Below are 11,424 nucleotides of genomic sequence, written 5' to 3' on the forward strand. Positions count from 1 at the left end.
CACAAAGCGACTGTTTTGTGACATTTTGGAATAGGTCACAAGACAAACTTTTGAAATCCACATAGTTCGATCCATTCTATAGATAAACATTACTGAAAAACAACCATTTTAGTACATCAAGAACTTTAGGTATACAAATGATTGGTTTCAAACTTATTTGAGAACTTGTTTGAAAAGATCAATCATGAAAATGAATTCACATGAACCTTATCATGTAGATTAAGTTTTTTGGAATGTTTGGTTTGTAATATTCAGATTTGAAGTGTTTGGTTATGTTTTTATATATAATATCGACCAAATTAAAGTGTCAACGTATAAGAAAACATATAAACGTACCAAAACTTAAAAATTTCGAAATTCAAAACTCGAGCGTTGGTAATAAGTAGCTAATTGGTTGCAAAGTGCGACTGTGTTCTGTTGTCGTCGCAAAAACGTTGCACCTAGCGACTGTTTTGTGACATTTTTGAAACATTTTACAAATAAAAATGCTCGTTAGTCCCTATTGGGTCGCACAATATTTACTCGAGAAACACTTAATAAATTTAACAAAATTTTAAAACGTTGCACAATCGTCGCAATTTAGTCACAAAATAGTTACACATACGTTGCAACGTGCGACTGTGTTCTGCTGTCGTCGCAAAAAAGTTGCACAAAGCGACTGTTTTGTGACATTTTGGAATAGGTCACAAGACAAACTTTTGAAAGCCACATAGTTTGATCCATTCTATAGATAAACATTACTGAAAAACAACCATTTTAGTACATAAAGAACTTTAGGTATACAAATGATTGGTTTAAAACTTATTTAAGAACTTGTTTGAAAAGATCAATCATGAAAATGAATTCACATGAACCTTATCATGTAGATTAGGTTTTTTTGAATGTTTGGTTTGTAATATTCAGATTTGAAGTGTTTGGTTATGTTTTTATATATAATATCGACCAAATTAAAGTGTCCACGTATAAGAAAACATATAAACGTACCAGAACTTAAAAATTTCGAAATTCAAAACTCGAGCGTTGGTAATAAGTAGCTAATTGGTTGCAAAGTACGACTGTGTTCTGTTGTCGTCGCAAAAACGTTGCACCTAGCGACTGTTTTGTGACATTTTTGAAACATTTTACAAATAAAAATGCTCGTTAGTCCCTATTCGGTCGCACAATATTTACTCGAGAAACACTTAATAAATTTAACAAAATTTTAAAACGTTGCACAATCGTCGCAATTTAGTCACAAAACAGTTACAAAAACGTTACAACGTGCGACTGTGTTCTGCTGTCGTCGCAAAAAAATTGCACAAAGCGACTGTTTTGTGACATTTTGGAATAGGTCACAAGACAAACTTTTGAAATCCACATAGTTTGATCCATTCTATAGATAAACATTACTGAAAAACAACCATTTAGTACATAAAAAACTTTAGGTATACAAATGATTGGTTTCAAACTTATTTGAGAACTTGTTTGAAAAGATCAATCATGAAAATGAATTCACATGAACCTTATCATGTAGATTAGGTTTTTTTGAATGTTTGGTTTGTAATATTCAGATTTGAAGTGTTTGGTTATGTTTTTATATATAATATCGACCAAATTAAAGTGTCAACGTATAAGAAAATATATAAACGTACCAAAACTTAAAAATTTTGAAATTCAAAACTCGAGCGTTGGTAATAAGTAGCTAATTGGTTGCAAAGTGCGACTGTGTTCTGTTGTCGTCGCAAAAACGTTGCACCTAGCGAGTGTTTTGTGACATTTTTGAAATATTTTACAAATAAAAATGCTCGTTAGTCCCTATTCGGTCGCACAATATTTACTCGAGAAACACTTAATAAATTTAACAAAATTTTAAATCGTTGCACAATCGTCGCAATTTAGTCACAAAACAGTTACACATACGTTGCAACGTGCGACTGTGTTCTGCTGTCGTCGCAAAAAAGTTGCACAAAGCGACTGTTTTGTGACATTTTGGAATAGGTCACAAGACAAACTTTTGAAATCCACATAGTTTGATCCATTCTATAGATAAACATTACTGAAAAACAACCATTTTAGTACATAAAGAACTTTAGGTATACAAATGATTGGTTTAAAACTTATTTAAAAACTTGTTTGAAAAGATCAATCATGAAAATGAATTCACATGAACCTTATCATGTAGATTAGGTTTTTTTGAATGTTTGGTTTGTAATATTCAGATTTGAAGTGTTTGGTTATGTTTTTATATATAATATCGACCAAATTAAAGTGTCCACGTATAAGAAAACATATAAACGTACCAGAACTTAAAAATTTCGAAATTCAAAACTCGAGCGTTGGTAATAAGTAGCTAATTGGTTGCAAAGTGCGATTGTGTTCTGTTGTCGTCGCAAAAACGTTGCACCTAGCGACTGTTTTGTGACATTTTTGAAACATTTTACAAATAAAAATGCTCGTTAGTCCCTATTCGGTCGCACAATATTTACTCGAGAAACACTTAATAAATTTAACAAAATTTTAAAACGTTGCACAATCGTCGCAATTTAGTCACAAAACAGTTACAAAAACGTTGCAACGTGCGACTCTGTTCTGCTGTCGTCGCAAAAAAATTGCACAAAGCGACTGTTTTGTGACATTTTGGAATAGGTCACAAGACAAACTTTTGAAATCCACATAGTTTGATCCATTCTATAGATAAACATTACTGAAAAACAACCATTTTAGTACATAGAGAACTTTAGGTATACAAATGATTGGTTTCAAACTTATTTGAGAACTTGTTTGAAAAGATCAATCATGAAAATGAATTCACATGAACCTTATCATGTAGATTAGGTTTTTTTGAATGTTTGGTTTGTAATATTCAGATTTGAAGTGTTTGGTTATGTTTTTATATATAATATCGACCAAATTAAAGTGTCCACGTATAAGAAAACATATAAACGTACCAGAACTTAAAAATTTCGAAATTCAAAACTCGAGCGTTGGTAATAAGTAGCTTATTGGTTGCAAAGTGCGACTGTGTTCTGTTGTCGTCGCAAAAACGTTGCACCTAGCGACTGTTTTGTGACATTTTTGAAACATTTTACAAATAAAAATGCTCGTTAGTCCCTATTCGGTCGCACAATATTTACTCGAGAAACACTTAATAAATTTAACAAAATTTTAAAACGTTGCACAATCGTCGCAATTTAGTCACAAAACAGTTACAAAAACGTTACAACGTGCGACTGTGTTCTGCTGTTGTCGCAAAAAAATTGCACAAAGCGACTGTTTTGTGACATTTTGGAATAGGTCACAAGACAAACTTTTGAAATCCACATAGTTTAATCCATTCTATAGATAAACATTACTGAAAAACAACCAGTTTAGTACATAGAGAACTTTAGGTATACAAATGATTGGTTTCAAACTTATTTGAGAACTTGTTTGAAAAGATCAATCATGAAAATGAATTCACATGAACCTTATCATGTAGATTAGGTTTTTTTGAATGTTTGGTTTGTAATATTCAGATTTGAAGTGTTTGGTTATGTTTTTATATATAATATCGACCAAATTAAAGTGTCCACGTATAAGAAAACATATAAACGTACCAGAACTTAAAAATTTCGAAATTCAAAACTCGAGCGTTGGTAATAAGTAGCTTATTGGTTGCAAAGTGCGACTGTGTTCTGTTGTCGTCGCAAAAACGTTGCACCTAGCGACTGTTTTGTGACATTTTTGAAACATTTTACAAATAAAAATGCTCGTTAGTCCCTATTCGGTCGCACAATATTTACTCGAGAAACACTTAATAAATTTAATAAAATTTTAAAACGTTGCACAATCGTCGCAATTTAGTCACAAAACAGTTACAAAAACGTTACAACGTGCGACTGTGTTCTGCTGTCGTCGCAAAAAAATTGCACAAAGCGACTGTTTTGTGACATTTTGGAATAGGTCACAACACAAACTTTTGAAATCCACATAGTTTAATCCATTCTATAGATAAACATTACTGAAAAACAACCATTTTAGTACATAGAGAACTTTAGGTATACAAATGATTGGTTTCAAACTTATTTGAGAACTTGTTTGAAAAGATCAATCATGAAAATGAATTCACATGAACCTTATCATGTAGATTAGGTTTTTTTGAATGTTTGGTTTGTAATATTCAGATTTGAAGTGTTTGGTTATGTTTTTATATATAATATCGACCAAATTAAAGTGTCCACGTATAAGAAAACATATAAACGTACCAGAACTTAAAAATTTCGAAATTCAAAACTCGAGCGTTGGTAATAAGTAGCTTATTGGTTGCAAAGTGCGACTGTGTTCTGTTGTCGTCGCAAAAACGTTGCACCTAGCGACTGTTTTGTGACATTTTTGAAACATTTTACAAATAAAAATGCTCGTTAGTCCCTATTCGGTCGCACAATATTTACTCGAGAAACACTTAATAAATTTAACAAAATTTTAAAACGTTGCACAATCGTCGCAATTTAGTCACAAAACAGTTACAAAAACGTTACAACGTGCGACTGTGTTCTGCTGTCGTCGCAAAAAAATTGCACAAAGCGACTGTTTTGTGACATTTTGGAATAGGTCACAAGACAAACTTTTGAAATCCACATAGTTTGATCCATTCTATAGATAAACATTACTGAAAAACAACCATTTTAGTACATAAAGAACTTTAGGTATACAAATGATTGGTTTCAAACTTATTTGAGAACTTGTTTGAAAAGATCAATCATGAAAATGGATTCACATGAACCTTATCATGTAGATTAGGTTTTTTTGAATGTTTGGTTTGTAATATTCTGATTTGAAGTGTTTGGTTATGTTTTTATATATAATATCGACCAAATTAAAGTGTCAACGTATAAGAAAACATATAAACATACCAGAACTTAACAATTTCGAAATTCAAAACTCGAGCGTTGGTAATAAGTAGCTAATTGGTTAAAAAGTGCGACTGTGTTCTGTTGTCGTCGCAAAAACGTTGCACCTAGCGACTGTTTTGTGACATTTTTGAAACATTTTACAAATAAAAATGCTCGTTAGTCCCTATTCGGTCGCACAATATTTACTCGAGAAACACTTAATAAATTTAATAAAATTTTAAAACGTTGCACAATCGTCGCAATTTAGTCACAAGACAGTTACACAAACGTTGCAACGTGCGACGGTGTTCTGCTGTCGTCGCAAAAAAGTTGCACAAAGCGACTGTTTTGTGACATTTTCGAATAGGTCACAAGACAAACTTTTGAAATCCACATAGTTTGATCCATTCTATAGATAAACATTACTGAAAAACAACCATTTTAGTACATAAAGAACTTTAGGTATACAAATGATTGGTTTCAAACTTATTTGAGAACTTGTTTGAAAAGATCAATCATGAAAATGAATTCACATGAACCTTATCATGTAGATTAGGTTTTTTTGAATGTTTGGTTTGTAATATTCAGATTTGAAGTGTTTGGTTATGTTTTTATATATAATATCGACCAAATTAAAGTGTCCACGTATAAGAAAACATATAAACGTATCAGAACTTAAAAATTTCGAAATTCAAAACTCGAGCGTTGGTAATAAGTAGCTAATTGGTTGCAAAGTGCGACTGTGTTCTGTTGTCGTCGCAAAAACGTTGCACCTAGCGACTGTTTTGTGACATTTTTGAAACATTTTACAAATAAAAATGCTCGTTAGTCCCTATTCGGTCACACAATATTTACTCGAGAAACACTTAATAAATTTAACAAAATTTTAAAACGTTGCACAATCGTCGCAATTTAGTCACAAAACAGTTACAAAAATGTTACAACGTGCGACTGTGTTCTGCTGTCGTCGCAAAAAAATTGCACAAAGCGACTGTTTTGTGACATTTTGGAATAGGTCACAAGACAAACTTTTGAAATCCACATAGTTTGATCCATTCTATAGATAAACATTACTGAAAAACAACCATTTTAGTACATAAAGAACTTTAGGTATACAAATGATTGGTTTCAAACTTATTTGAGAACTTGTTTGAAAAGATCAATCATGAAAATGGATTCACATGAACCTTATCATGTAGATTAGGTTTCTTTGAATGTTTGGTTTGTAATATTCAGATTTGAAGTGTTTGGTTATGTTTTTATATATAATATCGACCAAATTAAAGTGTCAACGTATAAGAAAACATATAAACATACCAGAACTTAACAATTTCGAAATTCAAAACTCGAGCGTTGGTAATAAGTAGCTAATTGGTTAAAAAGTGCGATTGTGTTCTGTTGTCGTCGCAAAAACGTTGCACCTAGCGACTGTTTTGTGACATTTATGAAACATTTTACAAATAAAAATGCTAGTTAGTCCCTATTCGGTCGCACAATATTTACTCGAGAAACACTTAATAAATTTAACAAAATTTTAAAACGTTGCACAATCGTCGCAATTTAGTCACAAAACAGTTACACAAACGTTGCAACGTGCGACTGTGTTCTGCTGTCGTCGCAAAAAAGTTGCACAAAGCGACTGTTTTATGACATTTTGGAATAGGTCACAAGACAAACTTTTGAAATCCACATAGTTCGATCCATTCTATAGATAAACATTACTGAAAAACAACCATTTTAGTACATCAAGAACTTTAGGTACACAAATAATTGGTTTCAAACTTATTTGAGAACTTGTTTGAAAAGATCAATCATGAAAATGAATTCACATGAACCTTATCATGTAGATTAGGTTTTTTTAAATGTTTGGTTTGTAATATTCAGATTTGAAGTGTTTGGTTATGTTTTTATATATAATATCGACCAAATTAAAGTGTCCACGTATAAGAAAACATATAAACGTACCAGAACTTAAAAATTTCGAAATTCAAAACTCGAGCGTTGGTAATAAGTAACTAATTGGTTGCAAAGTGCGACTGTGTTCTGTTGTCGTCGCAAAAATGTTGCACCTAGCGACTGTTTTGTGACATTTTTGAAACATTTTACAAATAAAAATGCTAGTTAGTCCCTATTCGGTCGCACAATATTTACTCGAGAAACACTTAATAAATTTAACAAAATTTTAAAACGTTGCACAATCGTCGCAATTTAGTCACAAAACAGTTACACAAACGTTGCAACGTGCGACTGTGTTCTGCTGTCGTCGCAAAAAAATTGCACAAAGCGACTGTTTTGTGACATTTTGGAATAGGTCACAAGACAAACTTTTAAAATCCACATAGTTTGATCCATTCTATAGATAAACATTAATGAAAAACAACCATTTTAGTACATAAAGAACTTTAGGTATACAAATGATTGGTTTCAAACTTATTTGAGAACTTGTTTGAAAAGATCAATCATGAAAATGAATTCACATGAACCTTATCATGTAGATTAAGTTTTTTGGAATGTTTGGTTTGTAATATTCAGATTTGAAGTGTTTGGTTATGTTTTTATATATAATATCGACCAAATTAAAGTGTCAACGTATAAGAACACATATAAACGTACCAGAACTTAAAAATTTCGAAATTCAAAACTCGAGCGTTGGTAAAAAGTAGCTAATTGGTTGCAAAGTGCGACTGTGTTCTGTTGTCGTCGCAAAAACGTTGCACCTAGCGACTGTTTTGTGACATTTTTGAAACATTTTATAAATAAAAATGCTCGTTAGTCCCTATTCGATCGCACAATATTTACTCGAGAAACACTTAATAAATTTAACAAAATTTTAAAACGTTGCACGATCGTCGCAATTTAGTCACAAAACAGTTACACAAACGTTGCAACGTGCGACTGTGTTCTGCTGTCGTCGCAAAAAAGTTGCACAAAGCGAATGTTTTGTGACATTTTGGAATAGGTCACAAGACAAACTTTTGAAATCCACATAGTTTGATCCATTCTATAGATAAACATTACTGAAAAACAACCATTTTAGTACATAAAGAACTTTAGGTATACAAATGATTGGTTTCAAACTTATTTGAGAACTTGTTTGAAAAGATCAATCATGAAAATGAATTCACATGAACCTTATCATGTAGATTAGGTTTTTTTGAATGTTTGGTTTGTAATATTCAGATTTGCTGTGTTTGGTTATGTTTTTATATATAATATCGACCAAATTAAAGTGTCAACGTATAAGAAAACATATAAACATACCAGAACTTAACAATTTCGAAATTCAAAACTCGAGCGTTGGTAATAAGTAGCTAATTGGTTGAAAAGTGCGACTGGGTTCTGTTGTCGTCGCAAAAACGTTGCACCTAGCGACTGTTTTGTGACATTTTTGAAACATTTTACAAATAAAAATGCTCGTTAGTCCCTATTCGGTCGCATAATATTTACTCGAGAAACACTTAATAAATTTATCAACATTTTAAAACATTGCACAATCGTCGCAATTTAGTCACAAAACAGTTACACAAACGTTGCAACGTGCGACTGTGTTCTGCTGTTGTCGCAAAAAAGTTACACAAAGCGACTGTTTTGTGACATTTTGGAATAGGTCACAAGACAAACTTTTGAAATCCACATAGTTTGATCCATTCTATAGATAAACATTACTGAAAAACAACCATTTTATTACATAAAGAACTGTAGGTATACAAATGATTGGTTTCAAACTTATTTGAGAACTTGTTTGAAAAGATCAATCATGAAAATGAATTCACATGAACCTTATCATGTAGATTAGGTTTTTTTGAATGTTTGGTTTGTAATATTCAGATTTGAAGTGTTTGGTTATGTTTTTATATATAATATCGACCAAATTAAAGTGTCAACGTATAAGAAAACATATAAACGTACCAGAACTTAAAAATTTCGAAATTCAAAACTCGAGCGTTGGTAATAAGTAGCTAATTGGTTGCAAAGTGCGACTTTGTTTTGTTGTCGTCGCAAAAACGTTGCACCTAGCGACTGTTTTGTGACATTTTTGAAACATTTTACAAATAAAAATGCTCGTTAGTCCCTATTCGGTCGCACAATATTTACTCGAGAAACACTTAATAAATTTAACAAAATTTTAAAACGTTGCACAATCGTCGCAATTTAGTCACAAAACAGTTACACAAACGTTGCAACGTGCGACGGTGTTCTGCTGTCGTCGCAAAAAAGTTGCACAAAGCGACTGCTTTGTGACATTTTCGAATAGGTCACAAGACAAACTTTTGAAATCCACATAGTTTGATCCATTCTATAGATAAACATTACTGAAAAACAAACATTTTAGTACATAAAGAACTTTAGGTATACAAATGATTGGTTTCAAACTTATTTGAGAACTTGTTTGAAAAGATCAATCATGAAAATGAATTCACATGAACCTTATCATGTAGATTAGGTTTTTTTGAATGTTTGGTTTGTAATATTCAGATTTGAAGTGTTTGGTTATGTTTTTATATATAATATCGACCAAATTAAAGTGTCAACGTATAAGAAAACATATAAACGTACCAGAACTTAAAAATTTCGAAATTCAAAACTCGAGCGTTGGTAATAAGTAGCTAATTGGTTGCAAAGTGCGACTGTGTTCTGTTGTCGTCGCAAAAACGTTGCACCTAGCGACTGTTTTGTGACATTTTTGAAACATTTTACAAATAAAAATGCTCGTTAGTCCCTATTCGGTCGCACAATATTTACTCGAGAAACACTTAATAAATTTAACAAAATTTTAAAACGTTGCACAATCGTCGCAATTTAGTCACAAAACAGTTACAAAAACGTTGCAACGTGCGACTGTGTTCTGCTGTCGTCGCAAAAAAATTGCACAAAGCGACTGTTTTGTGACATTTTGGAATAGGTCACAAGACAAACTTTTGAAATCCACATAGTTTGATCCATTCTATAGATAAACATTACTGAAAAACAACCATTTTAGTACATAAAAAACTTTAGGTATACAAATGATTGGTTTCAAACTTATTTGAGAACTTGTTTGAAAAGATCAATCATGAAAATGGATTCACATGAACCTTATCATGTAGATTAGGTTTCTTTGAATGTTTGGTTTGTAATATTCAGATTTGAAGTGTTTGGTTATGTTTTTATATATAATATCGACCAAATTAAAGTGTCAACGTATAAGAAAACATATAAACATACCAGAACTTAACAATTTCGAAATTCAAAACTCGAGCGTTGGTAATAAGTAGCTAATTGGTTAAAAAGTGCGATTGTGTTCTGTTGTCGTCGCAAAAACGTTGCACCTAGCGACTGTTTTGTGACATTTATGAAACATTTTACAAATAAAAATGCTAGTTAGTCCCTATTCGGTCGCACAATATTTACTCGAGAAACACTTAATAAATTTAACAAAATTTTAAAACGTTGCACAATCGTCGCAATTTAGTCACAAAACAGTTACACAAACGTTGCAACGTGCGACTGTGTTCTGCTGTCGTCGCAAAAAAGTTGCACAAAGCGACTGTTTTATGACATTTTGGAATAGGTCACAAGACAAACTTTTGAAATCCACATAGTTCAATCCATTCTATAGATAAACATTACTGAAAAACAACCATTTTAGTACATCAAGAACTTTAGGTACACAAATAATTGGTTTCAAACTTAATTGAGAACTTGTTTGAAAAGATCAATCATGAAAATGAATTCACATGAACCTTATCATGTAGATTAGGTTTTTTTGAATGTTTGGTTTGTAATATTCAGATTTGAAGTGTTTGGTTATGTTTTTATATATAATATCGACCAAATTAAAGTGTCCACGTATAAGAAAACATATAAACGTACCAGAACTTAAAAATTTCGAAATTCAAAACTCGAGCGTTGGTAATAAGTAGCTAATTGGTTAAAAAGTGCGATTGTGTTCTGTTGTCGTCGCAAAAATGTTGCACCTAGCGACTGTTTTGTGACATTTATGAAACATTTTACAAATAAAAATGCTAGTTAGTCCCTATTCGGTCGCACAATATTTACTCGAGAAACACTTAATAAATTTAACAAAATTTTAAAACGTTGCACAATCGTCGCAATTTAGTCACAAAACAGTTACACAAACGTTGCAACGTGCGACTGTGTTCTGCTGTCGTCGCAAAAAAGTTGCACAAAGCGACTGTTTTATGACATTTTGGAATAGGTCACAAGACAAACTTTTGAAATCCACATAGTTCGATCCATTCTATAGATAAACATTACTGAAAAACAACCATTTTAGTACATCAAGAACTTTAGGTACACAAATGATTGGTTTCAAACTTATTTGAGAACTTGTTTGAAAAGATCAATCATGAAAAGGAATTCACATGAACCTTATCATGTAGATTAAGTTTTTTGGAATGTTTGGTTTGTAATATTCAGATTTGAAGTGTTTGGTTATGTTTTTATATATAATATCGACCAAATTAAAGTGTCCACGTATAAGAAAACATATAAACGTACCAGAACTTAAAAATTTCGAAATTCAAAACTCGAGCGTTGGTAATAAGTAGCTAATTGGTTGCAAAGTGCGACT

The sequence above is a fragment of the Arabidopsis thaliana genome, chromosome 5 (genome assembly GCF_000001735.4).
Source record: "Arabidopsis thaliana chromosome 5, partial sequence".
Classification (NCBI taxonomy): domain Eukaryota; kingdom Viridiplantae; phylum Streptophyta; class Magnoliopsida; order Brassicales; family Brassicaceae; genus Arabidopsis; species Arabidopsis thaliana.